This window comes from Mytilus californianus, unplaced genomic scaffold (genome assembly GCF_021869535.1).
Source record: "Mytilus californianus isolate M0D057914Y unplaced genomic scaffold, xbMytCali1.0.p SCAF_5, whole genome shotgun sequence".
Taxonomy (NCBI): domain Eukaryota; kingdom Metazoa; phylum Mollusca; class Bivalvia; order Mytilida; family Mytilidae; genus Mytilus; species Mytilus californianus.
The window spans coordinates 89,743,942-89,765,295 of record NW_026262701.1 but is presented as its reverse complement, the minus strand read 5'-3'; the positions used below and the strand labels follow the sequence as shown (position 1 = coordinate 89,765,295).

At 32.7% G+C, this 21,354-nt stretch overlaps 2 long non-coding RNA genes across 4 annotated transcripts in view; one reads left to right on the top strand and one right to left on the bottom strand.

Annotated features, from left to right (window-relative positions):
• LOC127701730 (uncharacterized) overlaps nucleotides 1–21,354 on the top strand; it is a 384,212-nt gene that overhangs the window by 215,014 nt on the left and 147,844 nt on the right. The window lies entirely within an intron of this gene.
• On the bottom strand, nucleotides 15,090–16,412 carry LOC127701721 (uncharacterized). The gene is made up of 2 exons (XR_007982158.1): nucleotides 16,275–16,412; nucleotides 15,090–15,730 (listed from the first exon to the last, which is right to left on the bottom strand). It is a non-coding gene; the product is annotated as an uncharacterized LOC127701721 (long non-coding RNA).

Here is a 21,354-nt window from a genome sequence, read left to right as displayed (position 1 = left end):
CAATAGTTATTCTAATTCTTTGTCTAACTCTGGTATTTTATATAATCTCTTTTAAAATTAACTTATAAATGTGGGTGACATGGTGACAGTGAAATTCTTTTTAATTTGTAAAAAAAATCAAAACTCATTTCTATCAAAACTATAGTTAGCCTTTTCATCTAAATTTGGGTTTTTAATGTAAAATTAGAATAACAGGTAAAAAAGCTTTTGTGAGACCTCGAAATTGAAAGTATTATCCTTTTTCTTTTATTTAACTATTGTAAATCAATAAAAAATCACAAAAAAAATAATTGTGCTTTGGTACTTGCTGATATCAAAGGGAGACAATTCAATCTCAATCTCAATGTGTTTTAATCACAGGAGAGATAAATCTTGTTACACGAGGAGGTTTCTCATCAACTATAGTCTATTTTTTAGAACATCTTCTAGGTATTTAGTTTGCTTACCCATGTTTTATAATTAGTTCCTCACTTTGGAACCGCAAAGTAAACTTTAATAAAATCCCTAAATATTTATTTGCTATGTAATCTTTGTGGATTTAAAAAAAAAAGATTCATTATAGGGTAATAAGGGCGCCTTCAAATAAATAGGTAAGAATGACAATTTAAGACATTGAAACATTCAAAATTCAATTGAGTGTATCATGTGTATGAAAGTCTGATTCTTTTTCAATTTATTCTATAGAAAATTTTAAAAGTGACTATGAATTTATTGCAAAATATTTATTGAAAGAGTACATTTTTATTATTTTGACAATACATTTGTGAAAAGATATTTTGTATTGTTCTTGTATGCGTTGAGGCCATATATATAGTTGACAGTAAAAAATACGCATGGGAGTTAAAAACGAGATGTGTTAAAAAAAATGGCCATTATTAAAGCAAAAGTCCTGACTCGTAATTTTTGCATATAGGAAACAAATCAGGTAGTATAATATATTTTGTGGCCAAGTGATGGGTTGTTAATGGGTGCGAGTCATTGTGACACTGATAAGGGGGTGGACAGAATTATTGGAAGTATGGAATGAGAGGGCTGGAAATGGGAATTGGATAGATGAAAGCTGATGTCAGGGTGGTGTTAACCGTGAGGAAAGGGTTGTTAAAACAGGGATAATTCATGTTGACGAAAAAATAGGAGTGCAGAGGAACAGAATACGGAGTGAAGTAGGAGTTTGGGGAGGGAACTGGGAATCAATACTCCCTGTCCACCCCTTACTGATAGCCATAAAAGAAAGGGGGTTGGGGGGTCATGTATGTAGAAGGAGCAATTCTACAGGGGATTCGGACAGCAACTTGTTGTAGTTTTTGAACTGATAAATAAGAGGACGATTGATGCCTAATATAATAGCGCTTTCTAAATAAAAGAGAGAAAAAAAAAAAAAAAAAAAAAAAAAAAAACAATGAAAACAATATATAATTTATTCAATAAGTACAATTTGTATCATGTAGACAAAAAGTAGAGAAGTGGAGCATTGAATGACTGCAATAATTATCCGTTTTAAGAACGCATATGGCAGATGCAATAACCTCATAGGGAGATTTTGGAAGAGCAAAGCTTCCCATGGTTGGACTGAACGTCAGTCCACAGACAATCCGTCGATGATGAAGGAAGTTTAAAACCACCTTGACTGGCTATATAGTCTTCGCCTAGTCAGCCCTGCATAGCGCCTATTAGTGTTTTTAAAGAATTTAATTCGATATTATAATTCCAAACAACTTATATAAAATGATTAAGTCTTTCAACGAAGGTTATAAATGATTAGGAAGGATGCAAATACTAAACTTTAGAACCTTAATAAATATCTTTAAAAAATGAACTCAAAATAGCAATATCTATTCAATTTAACAAATATGTACTGAATAAGTGTCATGTAAATCGTTAAATATAGAAACACGCAATTTCTATTTTAAAACAAGGGAAATAACAATTACATAATAATCCTATCTGCCAAATGTATTTAGAAACAATTTGTTTTCATAAACAATTACTAATTAGAACAAAACACACACACACTGAAGATAACATGTGTTTTAGTTGCAACAACTTTATTGTTAATAAACAAATGCCAACCTGTACCAGAAACAAACACTGGTTTGGAACAAACTATACACTACGAACGACAACTCGACCTAGTATGTTACTCTTATTTGTTGATAATACAAACAAAAATTGGTTAAAAAAAGTGGTTATATGTAGCAATTAATAAAAATCAGAATGCCGTAGTAAAAATCATCAGGAAATTGATCTGCTTTGCCGCCCGGAGATGCCGATATGTGAACTTGTACAAAATCATGTTTTCAGGGGAAGTGATGAATTGTCCTTGCCAAAATAACAATTAATTCAGGTATCTTACATTGCTAACATATGTTGCTACCACGATAATACATTGATAATACTGTCTTGTTAAATATACCTTATTGTCAAAGAATGCAGCAATAGTGTCGTCATCGACGGCCAAAGAAAACACCGTGATGATAAGGCATGCAATTCCGGATATTGACCGTCTCCGAAAATATTAAATTCTAAAATTGAGTTATCGTCCTTTTCGCGCCAGACGACTATTGAAAAGGCCACTATAGTAAAATATGTAAAAGATCTATAAGAAAATGTGATGTTGCATTTTTCCTTATCACAAATATCCCCGTCATTAAAGATTCTTTGTCATCAAAGAACATTAAAATTTTAGTAAAAAGTATCCAAATATCTAAAAAAAATCCCTCTTGGATCGGGTCAACAATCACTTCTGAAATACATATCTGCAACAAGTCACATGAAAACAATAGGATAGTGTGCCCTTTTTCAGCATACAAGCATACATGTGAAAATAAATGTAGTATTTCATATAATGTAAAATTTGAATAAAGAGGTATATCTTTGAAAGAATTATATCGTACCAGTGTTCATATTGAGGCAATACACACAACTATGGCAATCACTAGACAACTTTGAAAAAATTGTTGTGCACAGCTAACATGTATGATGTAAACGGTGATTTGAAAATGTTTCTTAACATTTTGGCTTTAATTGGATTGACTGTAAAAATGTCAAGTACCTTGATTAGTTGTTTTGTGTGAACATTGACTATGCTTAAGCCTGACATTTCAACATGTAGTTTTGTATAAAATTTACCAGATATTCTCATGTTTGTTATGCTATTTGGTGTTGCAATATCCCAGTCGGATGGACATAAAGGTAAATTAACAACTGGTATTGTCAAGCATATTAAACCATTGCTGATTTCAAGTATGATTTTTGTGTGATGTCTTGTACATACTTGTTTATATAAATAATGCAATACTCCAACAAATGAAATAATTGTGATGGCTGCCAACACAATTGATGGCCATTGATTTAATTGTGGTGATAATAATGATTCATTATTTTGAGTTGTTTATATTGGTGATTGCATGTAATGAAATGCTAGTGGTGTTTGTGGTGTCACAAATGCAGCTGAGGATGGAGCTTTTTGTAACAGTATAAGTGCTGTTGTCAATGCACGAACTTTGTTAAATAGTACAATACAAGCTATTGTCAAAAGTATTGATAACACAAGAGATATCAGTGAGATAATCTCATTTGTGTTTGGCCAAGAATCATCGATATCTATTTCACCATCAAGTAATGGCTCTGATAATGAGGTAAATATTTGTTTGTCTGCTTTTGCTGCTATTCTTTTTAGGCTTAAGTGTAAATTATTGTCTTGTGCAATAACTGAGTTAAAGGTATGGTTATACAAATGAAGGTTAGGAAGTGTAATATCTGTTGGATCTGTAAAAGTTGTGTCACCTAATATGGAATTATAAGTTTCTGATGAGAAAAAGTGCTGAATAAGTGCTAAATTTACTGGATGTACTATAGTCACTGTATTGGTATTTTTATCGCACAATCCTATTTTTACAGGTATAAATCACGAATCTGTTTTTACAGAACATAGACATGGAACATATTTGATGCAAAAGGAACATCCTTTTTCAATTTTATGACCTGATGGACAATCAAAAGCAAGTGTTTTTGTTTTGTATACTAGTAAGCCTGTGTCAGTTATTTCCTTGACTGCTGGTTTTATAATATTTGTAAGGAATTGGAAATTGCAATTTGAATGTACGCTTTCTTTGTCATTAAAAAGTAATGCAAATGAGCAACTTGGTGAAACAGATGAAAGTAAAGGAAAAGTTTGTGTGCAATAAACTGTATCTATTCCTGAACATGTTTTACAAATGCATCTGATAATTCTGCAAACTGTCTGTTGTCGGCTGTGATTACTAAGTACTGTGGCAGATCTAATAATTGAGTTGCATGATTGCTGGTTGTATTTATAGGTACCGGGTATGAATTTATTTGGATAAAGTGAGTGGATTCACAGATGTAGAAATTGGAAATTTGATGCTAAGAATAAATTTTTGTGATGTCTAGTATATAAAATGTTTGCTTGTGAATAATAATTTGATGGGTTCACATTATTTAAGTAAACACCTTTGAATTTGTTATTTAAGATCGATTGAATATGTTGAATGGTTTGTTTGAGATTTGTGGTGAAATTTAAAAATGGTGACAATTTGCTTTTTACTAATTCATGTACAGCTATTTTGAGTTCTTCTAAGTATTTGTTAATTTCAGCTGATTCATTCATTTGTTTCAGTGAAAATTTTGAAAACTTGATGCTTATTTTCTGAAATTGTGATATGAATTTTGCTGTCTCTTTGGTAATATTTTGAATACCCTCGTAATTGTTTTTACACCAACTATAATGTTATCAAATCTCTTATTTGTCTTCGACATATATGAAGATAACAATTTATCATGAAATGTTATATCTAGGGATGTCAACGAGTACTCGAGTACCGCTCGGTAGTACCGAGTATCGAATACCAAAATAATACTCGACTAATAGGTGTCCTTTGGGATATTGTCCCCGTCTTTTCATACAATTGATTTTCTTGAGAATATCTCTCGGAAAATTAAATAGTAATCACGGATTAGTATTAAAGTGTAAATGATATACATTTGTATGTTGTTGATCATTTAAAATGCCACCGTTACAGAGGTGGGCTTCAAATGAGAACAGTTACTCAAGGCTAACAATTCTTGCAAAGCGTATATTAGCCATTCCCGCAACATCGGTACCGTCCGAAAGAATTTTTTCATCAGCAGGATTGTTAGTAACAAAATACGAAACCGACTCTCACCAGAAATAGTGGACACAATAATATTTTTGAATAAGAACAAATGCATACCCCGTAGTGACCATCAACGATTGTTAAACGCATCAGTGACTTCTAATCGTCTCACCTTTGTAAATATGTTTTCTTTACGATTGAGGAATGTAACTGTTGTGTGATCATGTGTGACTTTGTAATAATTGATGTTCAATTCGTATTTATTAAATTGTTTATGAGATAATTGTTTACTTAATTACATCATTTAATAAATGATCTATCAATTCTAGTCTCACATAATTAGGGGGATTAAAAGTCAATTAGACAACGACTGACAAATCGTAAAATGTGTAACTTATGTAATTTTACAAATCTGTATTTTACCGAGCGAGTACTCGAGTATCGCTCGGTAAAACCAACGAGTACTCGAGTAATTATTTCTAACCGAGTTGACATCCCTATTTTTAAGTCAAAGTCTTGGTACGGTAGGTGAATTTCTGAATCAGTGGTGTCGCATGCAATGAACGTTGTGCTCGCCGCCTCGAATTTGGGAGGTTGTGGATTGGATTCCAGTCGGATTAACTCATTTGTTTTATATTAGTATCTGCTTTACACTGATTATCTACTATACACGCTACCTTTAACAGATAGACCAAATATTAGTAGCTTGGAGTCAGGATAATGTTAAGAGATATGCCATTAATATCCAACTCAGCGTGATAGTCTTGTGAAAGATAAATACATAATTTTATACCACATAAACATATCACATAAACATTTTTTTGTCAGCCTGAATATCCATGTAATAGTTCCCGCTGTACATTTAGTGCCCTTTTATCCATATGTAGCTGTGGGCATTTTGATTAATGCGTGCCATCAGTTTTAATTACATGAGCAACACCATGTTAATTATTTTAACGATTCAGTTGTAAGGTAGTTTTGATAATGAAATATTTGTTTGTGTTGTCATATGTTTGTGTATGCGATGTTTTCTCTCTCTTAGAGAGGCTTGCAGATGCTAATCCTGTTGCCCAATCCAATTTAATATATTTTGACAAAGAAAAAACACACTGTTAAACAAAACCATAATTTAATTGATATAATGTTGTAAAAGTTCACATCACCGATAAACATATTAGTAAGTTAAAGAGACTTAATGGTCAACTATTTTGGTTGCGTTTTGTCATATTTACTTTTCGTTTATTGTTTTAGCATAATTTAGGTCGTTGGTTGTCTCATTTTATCATGTCATGTAACACGGTAGGTATAGTGTCCGGCTGAGATTGTGTTTTTTTTCGAGTGATATTAAATGCGATCAGATCGATTTACTGCTATTTCGCAAGTATAATCATGGTTTTATTCATGACAGTTCATCTTATTCTGTATACTATACATATTTTAGGCAAAAACTATGCATAATTTCCTCGAATTTCACTTAAAATTCAGCGTTTTACATTTTTTTGTACATTGTCCGAGTTTTTTTCGAGAGCAACACTTAAAACGTCCTGGTTTTTAACAAATGGGACGGTTTTTAAAAAAAAAATGTGAGTAGATTTTTCTAGGTTATGTTTATCTGTTATTTAGTGAAGAACAATAAAACATATTCCCAATAAGTTCCAAAACATATTACAATATTGATCACATTTAACCTTTTTCGATTTAATGCTAATTTTCTGTACTGAAAACATTTAACAATAACCTTGCAGTATTACGATATATAAGAATTCACTGGGGTGCTTTTTAAAACGGTCTTTAGAACCGAGTACAAGGGACTCATAATCTTTTCAATTTCACTTCATGCTACATTGTACCTTTGTTTTTACAGTCAACAGTATTTTATGATTGATATATGTTACAGTGGCTAACCCCTCAGTTTTAAAAATAGGGGTAAGAAAACTTAGGAACAGCAGTGAAAAATCAGAAAAATCAGAAAAATCAATATAAACACAAATATTCTACTAAAAGAGACCTCCTCGCAAAAAATAAAATTACAATAAAAAAAACCTTAATCTGCCCATTAAGGTACTATTTCCCATTGTGACAATAACATTTGAATTGAATGGAATATCCGATAAAAAATGAAAACAACACTTGATTGCATGCGTCCGAAGCGCTTTTCTGTATTTACCGACATCCTGAACGCTCGAAGCTGAATATTTAAAAGCCAAGGATGTATAAGAACCGAAACAATTGAAGAGCTATATGAACAAAAGGGACATAAAAAATTAGCAAAATCCATCTAAGTTCAACTTTGCCTGAGGGAGTTGAAACCACAGTTTCTTTATAATTTTTAAATTTATAAACGGCCAATTTTAGATGATTGATTGTTGGTTGCTAAACGTTCAGTGGCAAATATTTCGTGCATGTTCAGTACGAGAACAAATTAACAATAAATACAATAGGTAGGTCCTGTAATAGAGTCCGTTCGGAATGAAATTTAGACTGCCACTGGAAAATTTGCAAATTCATTGTTTTTTCTGATCAAAAGGTTTACATGTTTTGCTAATCTATTAACATCCTCAGTAGTTGCTGTGCCAAATAGAGATTTAGAAATTGAACCAATAAATGAACCACCAAATAATGCACGCTTGAGTCTAGATTCTGTATTGGACTTGTCTTCAATATCAATAAGTGGAATACGTTTATGAATAACCTCGACTGTGTGATTTACATCTGATGACACTTGAGTTCTGATTGCAGATAGTTGTGATAAGACTTGGATTAAAATGTAACAATGTTGATGTGTAATATCACATTGTTCAAAGTTTCCATCAGTTTGTTTGCTAGGAAGGGGAATCTTGAAAGTATGAATACAATTTTCACGACCCGAAAGTAAATTTGGTTGTCTCTCAAACAGCACTCCATAATTGATACGCTGTATCTGGTGCACCTTGTCAGCTGACACACATATCATAATCCACAACCATACAAAAATCCTGGCAAGTCCTATAACTCCTATAGAAAACAAAGAAAAAGGAAATTGATAGAATGTGAAATTTTTGTTGGGTAAGAGGTAGCTGGCCTCTTTTAGCACCAGGTAACATGAGCATAAGCTCATAAAATTTAACAAACATAACACAGAAAGCAAAGAAAGAATTTTATAGTAAGAGTGTTCAGTTATGCTAACATCCTCATATAATGTTTCACAGATAGATAGGTGACCAATGTATGAAGTTTTAGATATCTATGTAAAATTGCAAAAACTACTACCGTAAAAGTTATATATATATATATAATACTCTATCTTATGAAAGTCAATTGTAAGAAAACTTTTCAAGACAAACTATTGAAAACATGGATTCCTTTGTGGGCGTTTGCGTCTTCTCCCCTGTTGTGTTTTCGTAGCATGAAAGTGATTATTAATATCATCACTTAAATCTTTGGCAAGTTGCCATGTGACTCCTTTGTAACCTTTCCATTTGATTAAATATTGTTTTCGACCATTAACTGTCCTTGACCTAATAATTTTTTCTATTGGGTACTCTTGGTCATCATTTTAATCCTTTGGATCTGCATCGTTGTCATCATCATCAACAATAGGTGCTTGTTGTGCTTCCTGTTGAGGTTGTACATGTGGCTGAACTGGCCTTGGTAAATCTGGACGAGGAACGTCCCTGGGAGGTATAGTTTTAACCTGTTTGCTTTGATCATACTTTTGAGCAATTTATGGTCGCTACATCTGCGCAATTTGTACGTGTAATTAGAACCTTTGTCAACAATGTAGAATGGTCCATCTTGTTTCGAAGAATATCCAACTGGTACTTTTGGAGTGAACATCAAAACTTGGTCGTTTACTTCAAACTTTGGCAATTCTGTACGTTTGTCATAATTAGCTTTCTGCTTCTGTTGAGCATGGGTTATGTTTTCTGTAGCTATTGCCTTAGCTATTTTCAAATTGTCCAGTATAATATCAATATGTGTTTTGAGGTTTTTGTTAAGATCTTTCCTTGGGATTAGATTGGCATCAAAAGGAAGGTTCATGTCTTTGCCAAAAACAAGAAAGAATGGAGAGTACTCCGAAGAAGCAGATGGAGTCATGCGAAAAGCCATTAGAATACCAGGCAGTAGTTCTGGACAGTTTGACTGTTGTTCATCAATGACAGTTCTAATGCATTGTATGATGGTCTTGTTGGTACGCTCAGCAATTGAATTAGTTTGAGGATGGTAAGAGCTTGTAAAGGAATGTTTGACATTGAAATTGTGGTTAACTGCTGCAACAAGCTTGCTCATGAATCCTTGACCACGATCTGTACAGATTGAAACTGGGCTACCAAATCTTGTAAATATTTTCTTGTGTAGTGCAGAAGCAATTTCTGCTGCACTTTCTGACTTAACTGGAAAACATTCTACCCATTTACTGAAAGAATCAACTATGATTAAGATGAAACGATGTACTTCGCTTGTCTCTCTCTTAAAAGGACCAATAAAGTCCATGTGCCATCGACATGATCGAGCAACTGTATCTGTAATTGGCATTGGTGTTATTGGAACTCTTTTGGAATGTGGTGGATATTTTGCTTTTTGACATGGATCACAACCTCTAATGTATTCTGTAACTACTTGGTACATGCGTGGAAAATAATACTTTTCTTGAATAACCTGGTATGTACGATCGAAACCAAAGTGTCCGTGATCATGGTAGGCCTTCATTTGATCATTTCTAAGTGTACGTGGCAATGCAAGTTGTTTAATGAACCTTTTGATTTTTCTTAAACCTTTTTGTCTTGGTTGGCACTGATGATACAGGACATCATCTTGCATGATAGACTGACTTGCCTCTAGGACAACCTTTTGAGCTGTTTTCTTGTCATCTGGAAGTGCGTTGTTTTTCAAATATTCATATATGAGACAAAACTCTGGACATTCACTATTAGGTGTACCTATTTCTATGTGTATGATATAAGATGTTGTTAATTCTGCGACTAAAGGTGATGTGTTTTGAGGCTGATCAGAATAAACAAATGTAACTTCAAGAAAAGGATTTGACACCTTCCAATATTGCTAGACATTCATGCTCTCTAGCTGACCATTTCCGCCCTGCTTCCGTTAAAATTCGACCACCATAAGCTATAATTTTTTCTTGGCCTGCAGAATCTAATTGAGCAAGAAAATAACCAATAGCTGTGCCGATGGCATCAGTGGTAAGAATAAAGTTTTTCGACATGACAGGATAAGCAAGAATAGGAGATGAAATCAGAGTCTTTTTGAATTTATCAAAAGCAGCTTGACAATACTCTGTCCATTCAAAAGGAACATTGTCATTAGTCAGATTATGCTATGGACCAGCAATGTGGCTATATCCTCGAACAAATTTTCTGTAATAGTTACAGAGACCTAAGAAACTTCTGACCTGTTTTTCAGTTTTAGGCACTGGAAAAGCTTCTACCGTTTTAATTTTAGATTTGTCAACTTCAACATCTTTCTTTGAAACTTTATGGCCTATATAAATGACTTCTTTTCGTGCAAACTGAAATTTGCTTGGTTTAAGTGTGAGGTTTGCAGCTTTCAATCTGTCAAACACCAGCTAAAGATGTTTTAAATGTTTTTCAAATATTCTGCTAAAGACAGGTATGTCATCTACATAGACTAGAGCAATTTGGTAATTGAGACGATGAAGAACCTGAGTCAAAAGATGTTGAAAAGAAGATGGTGCTGCTGATAAACCAGAAGGAAGCTTTTTCCACTGATAAACACCACTAGGAGTGACAACAGCAGATTTATGAGCCGTAGCTGGGTCCAATTGACACTGCCAGTATCCGGACAAAAGATCTGAGGTTGTGAATATCTGCGCTTGTGATCGCCCTAAGGAGTCAAGAACATCCTCCATGCAAGACAAAGGAAAAAATTTGGGACGTGACACCTTATTAATGGAGCGAAAGTCACAACAGAACCCTAGTTCTCTAGATTTCTTTTTGCACATGACTACAGGTGCAGCCCATTCACTGTTGGACTCTTCTATGATACCATGTTCAAGCATTTTGTAAATTTGTTTGTTCATTTCTTCTAGAACTGGTGGAGATTGCCTGTAAAATCTTTTTCGTATTGGTGGCGCAAGACCATTGTCAATAGTATGTTTGTTCAGATCAGTATTTCCTAGCTCACTAAGATCTTTGGCAAAAACTTGACTATTTTTAAAGAGTTTTCTTATCAACTTGTGTGTCTGTTAAAGAAGTGATAGACTTAGAGTCAACTGTAGAAACTGATGCAACAACATAGTTAGCTGGCAAATGAACAGTTTTTTTTTTCTGTGGGATTCATCACACTAGTAACTCGAATTTATCTTGAACGGACAAAAACGCATTAACGGCATTTAAAAAAGATTAATGAAAATTGAATAAAGACTGACAAAAATTAAAAATTATTTTTAATGCATTTCAATCCATATCAAATCATTTTAATACCAGTCAAATAGTATCCCTTGCGGTCATTCAAGTTAATTTGAGATGTGGTTAAACTGCGTCAAACTAATTAGCCACGCCCCCGTTAAACGGAATCAAACTGATGTTAAGTCCTTTTAAACTTTAAAGTGACCGCCTTTTTGTAAGGTAAATCACTCAAGCAGAACAGCATCCTCGTGTATCTATCACCGCTCCGAGCGTTATCGATTTAAGATATTTTACTGGTGGTTAGTTTTATATATGCTTTCCAATATTTATGTTATACGTAATGTTTTATATGTATATTGGAATGTATAATGTTATACAAGTGGTGAGACTTTAATAAAAAAAATTGAATCTGAATATATAAACATGCTTCACAATTAATATAAACGAATGAACAATAGATATATATAACTAAATTTATAAATATTGATGCACGATTTAAAAAGCACAAAGTGTTAATCTGTTAAAAATAAAATAGCTCTTTATAACAAATTATTCGTTTTCAATATTGCTTACTAATATGAAAACTCGTGGCATGTAAGTAAGGTATGGTCTTTTAAATATATCTGCGAAAAAATAAAAACCGGAAAGATAATAAGAAGGTCGTAATTGTGCTCATTACAAACCTAGAAGTGAAAGATGTTTTTTTTAATCAATAGACAATAAGTTTTAATAGATGCATATTATATTTTCGGTAAGAAAAAATCTTTAACATTTATACCGACATTTAAAATAGCTTGTAATTAAAAAAAAATTTTTGTTAAATAATAAAATTGATCTAGATGAGCTTGACATTTGTTGAATTCATTTAGTAAACAGTTTCGTCTTGCTAAAACTTGTAATTAAAGTAACAGTTCAATGAACTTTTAAACCTGTGTAAAATTGTAATACCGGTCACTGGTTAAAAATGTGTGTTATTTGTGTAAAAGCAGCAAACGACAAATGAAATTTGAAGTGGGTTTACGAAGGGATTATCGTTATGTCCGCATGTAAAATAATTCTTGCAAGAAATGAACATTTGACGAACTGGACTGGCTATTAAGCCCTCGCACGGTCGGCCCTGGCCCAAAAGGAATATTTAAAAAAACCCTTATTTTTATGTTTGCGGCATTCAAAAACGTTTTTAAGACCAAAAGGTAACTTAAACATTGTAAAGCACGTCGGATAAAATGTTTCTGTCATATAATTGTGTAAGGCATATTTTAGCGGTAATGCATATTTTAGCGGTAATTACTAGATGAAAAAAAAATAATTGGCTATTATAACTTCCCAAGTTTAGTCTAGGTACTCTCGTAGGCCACGTTTAATATTCAAATAAATTTCATTGGTCGGGATTTCATAATGTGTTATATGAAATTATCTTAAAAATAATTGCGGGAAAGGGCTGTTAAAGTGCGAGAAGAAAACTCTTTTTCTTTTTGCGGAAACGTGAACGAAAGAACGTGCTACAAATAAAGACCTGCTATTGTTTGTCAATAACTCAAATTTACAAAATATAACTAATGATCAATCTCAAAATTATTGGAAGTTTTGTGATCATGACATCACCTATGTTTTGTAGTATAAATACTCGAATTTGTCAATTATACCACATCTTCTTATTTGTATATTAATCATGTCAAAATACGAAAATGGAACAAATAAACGTTGTGCACGATGTTCCTACAACACGTTACACTAAAAATGCGGCGTCAAAGAGGGTTTTTGACTTCGATTAATTTTTTCAAGTTTTATTCGGTTTTTTATATGTTGTTGGTTGATTCTGGTTCTGTTCTTTTTGTGATGTCATTTTATCATAAATTACCTCAATTTGTGGAAATTGATTTACTAATGTTTACCCTTTAAGTTATTTCGCCGAAAAATGCAGTACTGTCGCAAGTAATGTAGGAAGGAAAAATGGGACGGAAGTACATGTATACGGTTTTCCATAAATAAATTAATTTTTTTAGATGTACAAAACTTTTATCATAGGATGTTTAATTTCATGGTGCAAATCATCTGTCATTTTAAAATTTCTATATCTTAATTCAACCCAAATGCAAATATATCTGATACTCTGCAAGTAAATCGAAACATTTTTACCCTTTGTTAATTTGAATAGAATTGTATTTTCCCTGGCACATAATTTGTCGAAATACACCGCTTCAATTACTTGAACCTTGGCTTGAGAATTATTTCCCAAGTCATCTAAAGTTGCTTGCTTAAATTGTTTAACTTCTGATATACATTTTGAATATAGTAATCTACTCCTGGATCGTCCGTAAAAAAATATTACAATCCCGGGTTTTATTAATTCAATGACACGGTTTTCGTCGCTGTTTGTCTTTCAATTACCTCCATTTCATGCACAAGTTTATATTGGCGAAAAGTTCCGGCTTCGCTAGTGCAGGAATTACTTTCATCACGACAGTTATAACATGAATAGCAGGACAAATCGCGAAGTAAAACATTCCGTGGACTTGTATTAAGTCTTTTAATATTGGTGAATGCACCTTACTGAAGTGACGACTTTAAATGATCTATTTCGGAGTACTTCCGCAACATAAATTAAAATTCGCATTTTACATTTAGAGAACGGTCTTGGTGTCTCCAATTTGTCTTTGCAAAAGTTGAACGAAGTTCATGTATTCGTTCATGTAATGAGATTTTTTTCCATTTCACCGTTCTTTTAAATAAATCGTTAAAAGCTATAAACGATTAATAAAAATTGCAAAATTTAACCCGTGTCGAATCTATGTCCCCGGCCGGAGTCTATAGCAACATGCAATATTCTTTTTTTTTCGGCAGCCATCATCATCTTTTTCTAAATTTCACCACACAATTTGTTTTAATTATCATGAGCATTTAACAGTCTCCGGGACAAGTTTGCACTTCCGCTGAGTGCAAAAGTTGTCACCTTAATTTTTGGAGTAAAGTCAAAATGAAGTTGATAACTTGGTTGGTATTGGTTCCCTGATATTTGTCCTAAAAAATTTTGGCTCTAGCACCACTGTTGAAAAAGTTATGCCCCTTTTTTCAACAATTTCCTCAGAGGAAAAGTAGTTTTCCTCAAGGGAAATCAAATTTCCCTGAAGGAAAAAGATTTTTCCTTAAGGGAAATTGTATTTTCCTCAAGGGAAAAAGATTTCCCTTAGGGAATTTGCTGCATTAATATTTCCTTTGAGGAAATTCTATTTCCTGTGAGGAAATTTGTGGCTTCAAATTTTCCTTTGAGGAAATTCTATTTCCTCTGAGGAAATTTGAGGCTTCAAATTTTCCTCTGAGGAAATACTTTTTCCTGTGAGGAAATTTGCGGCTTCAAATTTTCCTTTGAGGAAATACTTTTTCCTGTGAGGAAATTTTGTCAACAGCAATTTCCTGTGAGGAAATTTTTGACAAACACTTTTCCTTGAGGGAAAATTCAAGACCACAAATTTCCTCTAAGGAAAACATTGTTCTCCAAATTTCCTCTATGGAAATTTCTCTTATTCAATTTTCCTCTATGAAAATTTCATAACAGTAAAAACAGTATGAATATAATTTTTCCTGAGACTGAATAATTGATACAAAAGATAATTAAAACTTTAATAAAATGTTAACTGATGAGTAACATGACATACAAAAACAATAGGTTAGCTGTTTGAGACAATACAATAATAAGCAAAACGCTATGAATATCATACTATTTGTGATGTTATTAATATTGTGCTCATATTTGCAGATTAAATAAAATAACCACTTTTCATATTAATTTAACTTTTCTGCTGCGTACAATTATTCAATCCCCTACAAAACAGTTCAGTGCATAAATAATTCCATCCACCAGACATCTTCCTTCAATTGGTAGAGAATACATTTTTGCAATTTGTTCTTCAAACATCTTCCTCTATATAGTTGATATGACAGAGCTATGTACATGAATGGATAAAGCAGGTGTTTATTTCGACAAAAAAATACTATTTTTTCTACATTTCTCCCTAATCCTTCAGTGTAGGTTGTTGCAATTACACAATTGTGTTCTTGTGCATCTATGATTGTACTCCATTTTGTTTACAGCCATTTTGTAGAAATTTCCTATTTTCTTTTTCCAGGTAAGCACACATTTCATTTCACATTAATCCAATTAGCACACAATGTAGAAAAGTATTAACCTTAAGTTTCCTCTTCTGTATTGATCTGTTGATGATCATGAAAACCAAGAAGTCTCTGCACCTATAAATACACAAAATATAAATTGAGAAAAAAAACAGCGATATGAAATAAGCTTATTTTATCATGTTTAATATGAACATTTTGAGAAACTTAAATTTGATATTCCTACTAATCATGATTATGAGTTCTGTTATTTCAGTGCTTTGTGTCCACGACTTAATATCAGTCGTTTTAGTGCCTTGCAGTGATAATGAGTTGAGCCACTTGCAACAGTTTTTACAGTTTGTTCATATGTTGTGCTATTTGAACCACTGTCCTAGATTATGGTTAGGTGGAGTGCTCACAGACATGATTTTTTTATTACTTGTTATTGGCTTTGAACTAATTTAGATTGTTTAAATCTTTTCATGTTGGGGTCTTTATTGGCTGACTTATAAGGTATGGGTTTTCTCATTATCGAAGGCCGTCATTGGTCTTTAATTGCTTGCATTCACTTCATTGAACTCTGGTGGATAGATAACTCATTTACCATACCACATCTTCTTATTTTTATAATAGTCATCATTCAAGGGCAATCACTTTTATTATATAGAAGTGGTCTTACCATTTAGGCCTTGTTGTCTTCTGTTTATCTTGTTTTGCCAATCATTTCTACTGTACAGTTGTAATTGTTTATATTTTTCTTTATCTTCTATATTTCTTGCCCTAAACTTAAAAAAGGTAAAAACTATAATTTAATGACAGTCACTATCATGACTATAACTTTTATTATACATCAGTATGTGTTTTTCTATATACCATGATATAAAAAAGAATGAAATATTTGTGCTATTTCATTTCACAGACTATTTGCCAGTCAACAGTTTCAAAGACATAACCAGCATGACCAGTGTCAATAGTTTAACAAACAAACATTCCCGTACTTTTGTACTTTTTCATCGTGTTCATACTTATTTTTCAATGGACAACAATGACGTGATTAACTATTCTTCTATGATTTGTGTGCTTAACAACATTAAACTCTGAAATATTGTTAACAGTATAATCTGTATGTGTCTGTCGTCAAAATTTCAAATTAATATATTACTTACAGAAGCAATTAAAACAAGAGGCTCACAAAATGAATGTGGTCTAAGAACTTAAAAATTTCTAATTTACCTATTCAAACCATATCATTATTATTTGCTTTTATATATAAATCAGAAATAACCAATTTAAAATGGAAAATTTTAAAGAAAACAAAAGGAAAAAAAGTAAAAAAAATCCCCCAAATTTTTTGAACCCCCTTATGATTCATCACCCCCAAACTCAATCCCAGCCTTCCCTATGTGGTACGTTACCTTGCAGTACAATTTCAGAGAGATCCATACACTTGAACACAAAGTTATTGTCTGGAAACAAGAAAAATGCTTGTTTTTGGCCCCTTTTTGGCCCCAAATTCCTAAACGTTTAACTTTAGGGCAATTACCCCCAAACTCAATCCCAGCTTTCCCCTTGTGATATGGAATTTTGTAGTACAATTTCATAAAGATCCATACACTTACACACAAGTTATTGTCCTAAAACTAGCAAAATGCTTGTTTTTTTCCCCTTTTTGCCCCTAATTCCTAAACTTTTGAGGCAATTACCCCCAAAATCAATTCCAGCCTTCCCTTTGTGGTATGGTACCTTGTAGTACAATTTCAGAGAGATCCATACACTTGAACACAAGTTATTGTCTGGAAACTAGAAAAATGCTTATTTTTGGCCCCTTATTCCTAAACAATTTGGGCAATTACCCCTGAAATCAATTCCAGCTTTCCCTTTTTGATATGGAACCTTGTAGTACAATTTCAGAAAGATCAATACACTTACACACAAGTTATTGTCATGAAACTAGAAAAATGCTTGTTTTTTACCCCTTTTTTTTGGCCCCTAATTCCTAAAATTTTGAGGCAATTACCCCCAAAATCAATCCCAGCATTCCCTTTGTGATATGGAATCTTGTGGTACAATGTCAGAGAGATCCATACACTAACACACAAGTTATGTCCGGAAGTTACAAAAAATGCTTATTTTTGGCCCCTAATTCCTTAACTGTTGGTACCATAACCCCCAAAATCAATCCCAACCTTCCTTTTGTGGTATTGAACCTTAAGGTAAAATTTCATAGAGATCCATTAACTTCAACTAAAGTTACAGTGTGAACACCAATGTGTCTTTGGACGACGACGACGACGCCGCCAACGTCAACGTCATACCAATATTTTGACCACAAAATAAAAACTGCAAAGTTTCCTTAAAATTACCAATCTAGTGGCAGCAACCCAACAATGGATTGTTAGATTCATCTGAAAATTTAATGGCTGATAGAACTTGACATAATGAACAATTTTACCTCACATAAGATTTGCTCTAACTGCTTTAGTGTTTGAGATATAATCCAAAAACTGCATTTTACCCCTATGTTCTATTTTTAGACATGGCAGCCATGTTTATTGATGAAATAGAAATTAAAACACAAGCTTTATTCTAAATACCCTAAGGATCATTCAGCCTCAGTTTGGTTGGAATTGGTTCAGTAGTTTCAGAGGAGAAGATTTTTTAAAGTTAGAAAACATGATAAACAAATTGTGTAAAATTGTCGTTAAAGTGCAATAACTCCTTAAGAGGTCCATTGACAATTTTGGTTATAGAAACTTATCTGTAGATCTTACTTTGCTGAACATTTTTACTGTTTACAGTTTATCTTTATCATTAATAATATTCAAGATAATAACCAAAAACTGCAAATATTTCTTCAAATTACCAATTAAGTGACAGCAACCCAACAATCATGACAATGGGTTATTACATTCATCGGAAAATTTCAGGGCTGATAGAACTTTGAATACCTAATGAACAATTAACTCTGTGTCAGATTTGCTCTAAATGCTTTGGGTTTTGAGATAAAAGTCAAAAACTGCATTTACCCCTATGTTCTTATTTAGCCATGACAACCATGTAACAAAACACAAACTTTATTGTAAATACCCTAAAGATCATTCAGCTTAAGTTTGGTAGGAATTGGTTCAGTAGAGGAGAAGATGTATGAAATAGTTTATACTCGACGGACGCCAAGTGATGGCAAAATCGCACTGTTCCTTCGAAATGATGAGCAAAAAGGCAAATTTAAAAAATTGCGCTGGCTCTATCCAAAAGAGATTTTTATAGTGTAGTGTACTACTTTTGGGACAGGACATATTAACATAATAGAAAAATCTATAAGCTATAACTCAAAATATGGACAATTTTATGTTTAAAGGGTCTTTAATTTAGTTTGACAACTTCACAGACATACTAATATTTGACCTTTTCAAACTATACCAAATCACTACTTAGGCCCCAAAAAAATATATGTCTGTTTAAGGTAACATACTTTAAAAAAAAGGCTAGGTAGGTCGGTATTTCCATTTTATTTTATTTTTTCATTTTATTTTTTGCGACATGATTTTGAGTCATGCTGTTTCGTCTTGTCGTGGTCTGAGTTGATCCTTGGCCGAGTTGATCCTTGGCTGATTTTACCCATTATTTTAATGATTGGATTATTTCCCTTGGTTATTGGTTGGGGAAAAAATGGCGGCAAAGTGTTTATTTCATCACATGAGTCACGAATTTCCTTATAACAGCTGTCATATTCACGATTGTAAACATTGGGATGTATCAGGCAATTGATTTATATTATTGGCAACACAAACTTCATTTTTGACACGAGTTCAGTTAATTTTTGACTTTATGACGGAAATAAAATGACTTAGGGTCGGCGCTCAAAAGGACGGTCGGTCGGGTAACCGTAAACAGACATATATTTTTGTTTGGCCTTAAGGATGTTCGCTACTCCATTTCAAAATAACAAGCTTTTTAAAAGAATATGAATAAAGGAACTAAATAAACAGAAAAAATGAAGGGTCCGTGTGCTTGTTTTTAAGATATAAGCCATTAAAAATTTGGCGGGAAGTGATTCTCTCTAGATTTTTCATACACTAAACACTGGCACCTTTTTCTTTCAAAAGCTATGGAAAAATAACAAGGATTTTATAAGATTTTCAAATATGGCTTTTTAAACTATATGTAATAAAAATATGAAAAGAAAAGTAGGGGTTTGCGGGCAAAATTTTTTAATGGCACTGCATGGATAAAACCAGAGGATTCCGAATATCTGGTAAAAATGTAATTTCATCCGCAATAAATTTAATATGAAAATAATTTGCAAGTTATACACTATATCCACACTAGAGACCTAATAGAGTAGAAATACTAATTTTAATCAAACTTGGCATGAACTAAGATTAGGGAATTATAAGACAGTTTACCTAGTTTCATGGCAATAGCATATATACATTAAAGACTATAAGTTTGAACTTTGGGTGTTTAATTTTTTGCCGTTTAAAGTTTAACGTTTAACTATCAAGATTTGGGCCTACATAATTTAAATATTGCAAAAAATTGCTTTTTAAATGTCTTTATAACTATTTATATATAATTGTGTATGTCACATGTATGTACATGATGTATTTTAATGTAAAGCAGCTGAATACTCATTTGCTGTCTCAGATTTATTTCAATTCTTCAAAAGTCGAATTTATATGAGCCTATGCCTAAAATTAGAGATTTCAAAATTAATGGGGGGTGGGGGGGGGGGGGGGGGGGGGGGGGTGGGGGGAGGCGGCTAATATAAAAATTCTTCATGTATATGTAAAAAATTATTTGTATTTCAAAAGGAAAGAAAGTTACTTATCTGCTTATAGCATACCACATGAGTAGAACAAGGTCCCATTAGGCCATGGAAGACTGAATAACATTTAAGGTCAATATATAGGCAGTAACACATTTTTACATGTATATGAAAAGGCATACACATAAGCTAGAGGAAATAAAAAAGTGTTTCTTTTTGGTAATTTGTAGGCTAAGGTGACATCATACAAGAAGTATGATTGATTCTCAAACTAAAATAAAATAAATTCATCCCCCTACTTCATTGTACTTACTTTTTATGCATAAAAAATATAAATAAATAAATTTTGAAGTAATACATGGTCCACACTAGGAAATCTTTTTGTAAAAAATGAAAATCAATGGATGATAACTGTGTACTTGGACTAACAATTAAGATTTCACATGCTGAAATGTCTCGTCAGCCCAATCTCAATCAGTGAAATAAACTATTGTTTGTTTTTTTTTAAAAGTTATATGGAAGTAGTCCAAATAATTATGACGCATTGCAAGGCTTTTTTTTCTCTCTGACGCCGTAGGAAAGAGAAGTGAGTTGACATAACATGTATGTTATCATGCAAAATCAACAGTAATGAGTATACCTTTGATCAGGGGAATATAAGTAAGGGGGAGGGAAACCAATGATAATATGCTGGGAAGATCTTATTCGAACCTTTTTGAACTTTACCATCTCAAACGACTAAATATCGGAGACTATCGAAAAATAAATCGTATCTTGCCATTGGTTTAAAAATATTTACGTCAATATGACAATCATTTATAACATGAATATTGATATATTTGAACTCTATTATTCTAAATTAAAAGGTCAATACACCGTTTTGTTTACTTGCTTGCTAACGCGTATTAATCACAGCCATGCACATGTTTAAATTGGGATAAGATTATATATATATTATAATGTGGCAACATTTAAAAAAAAGAAGACCTTA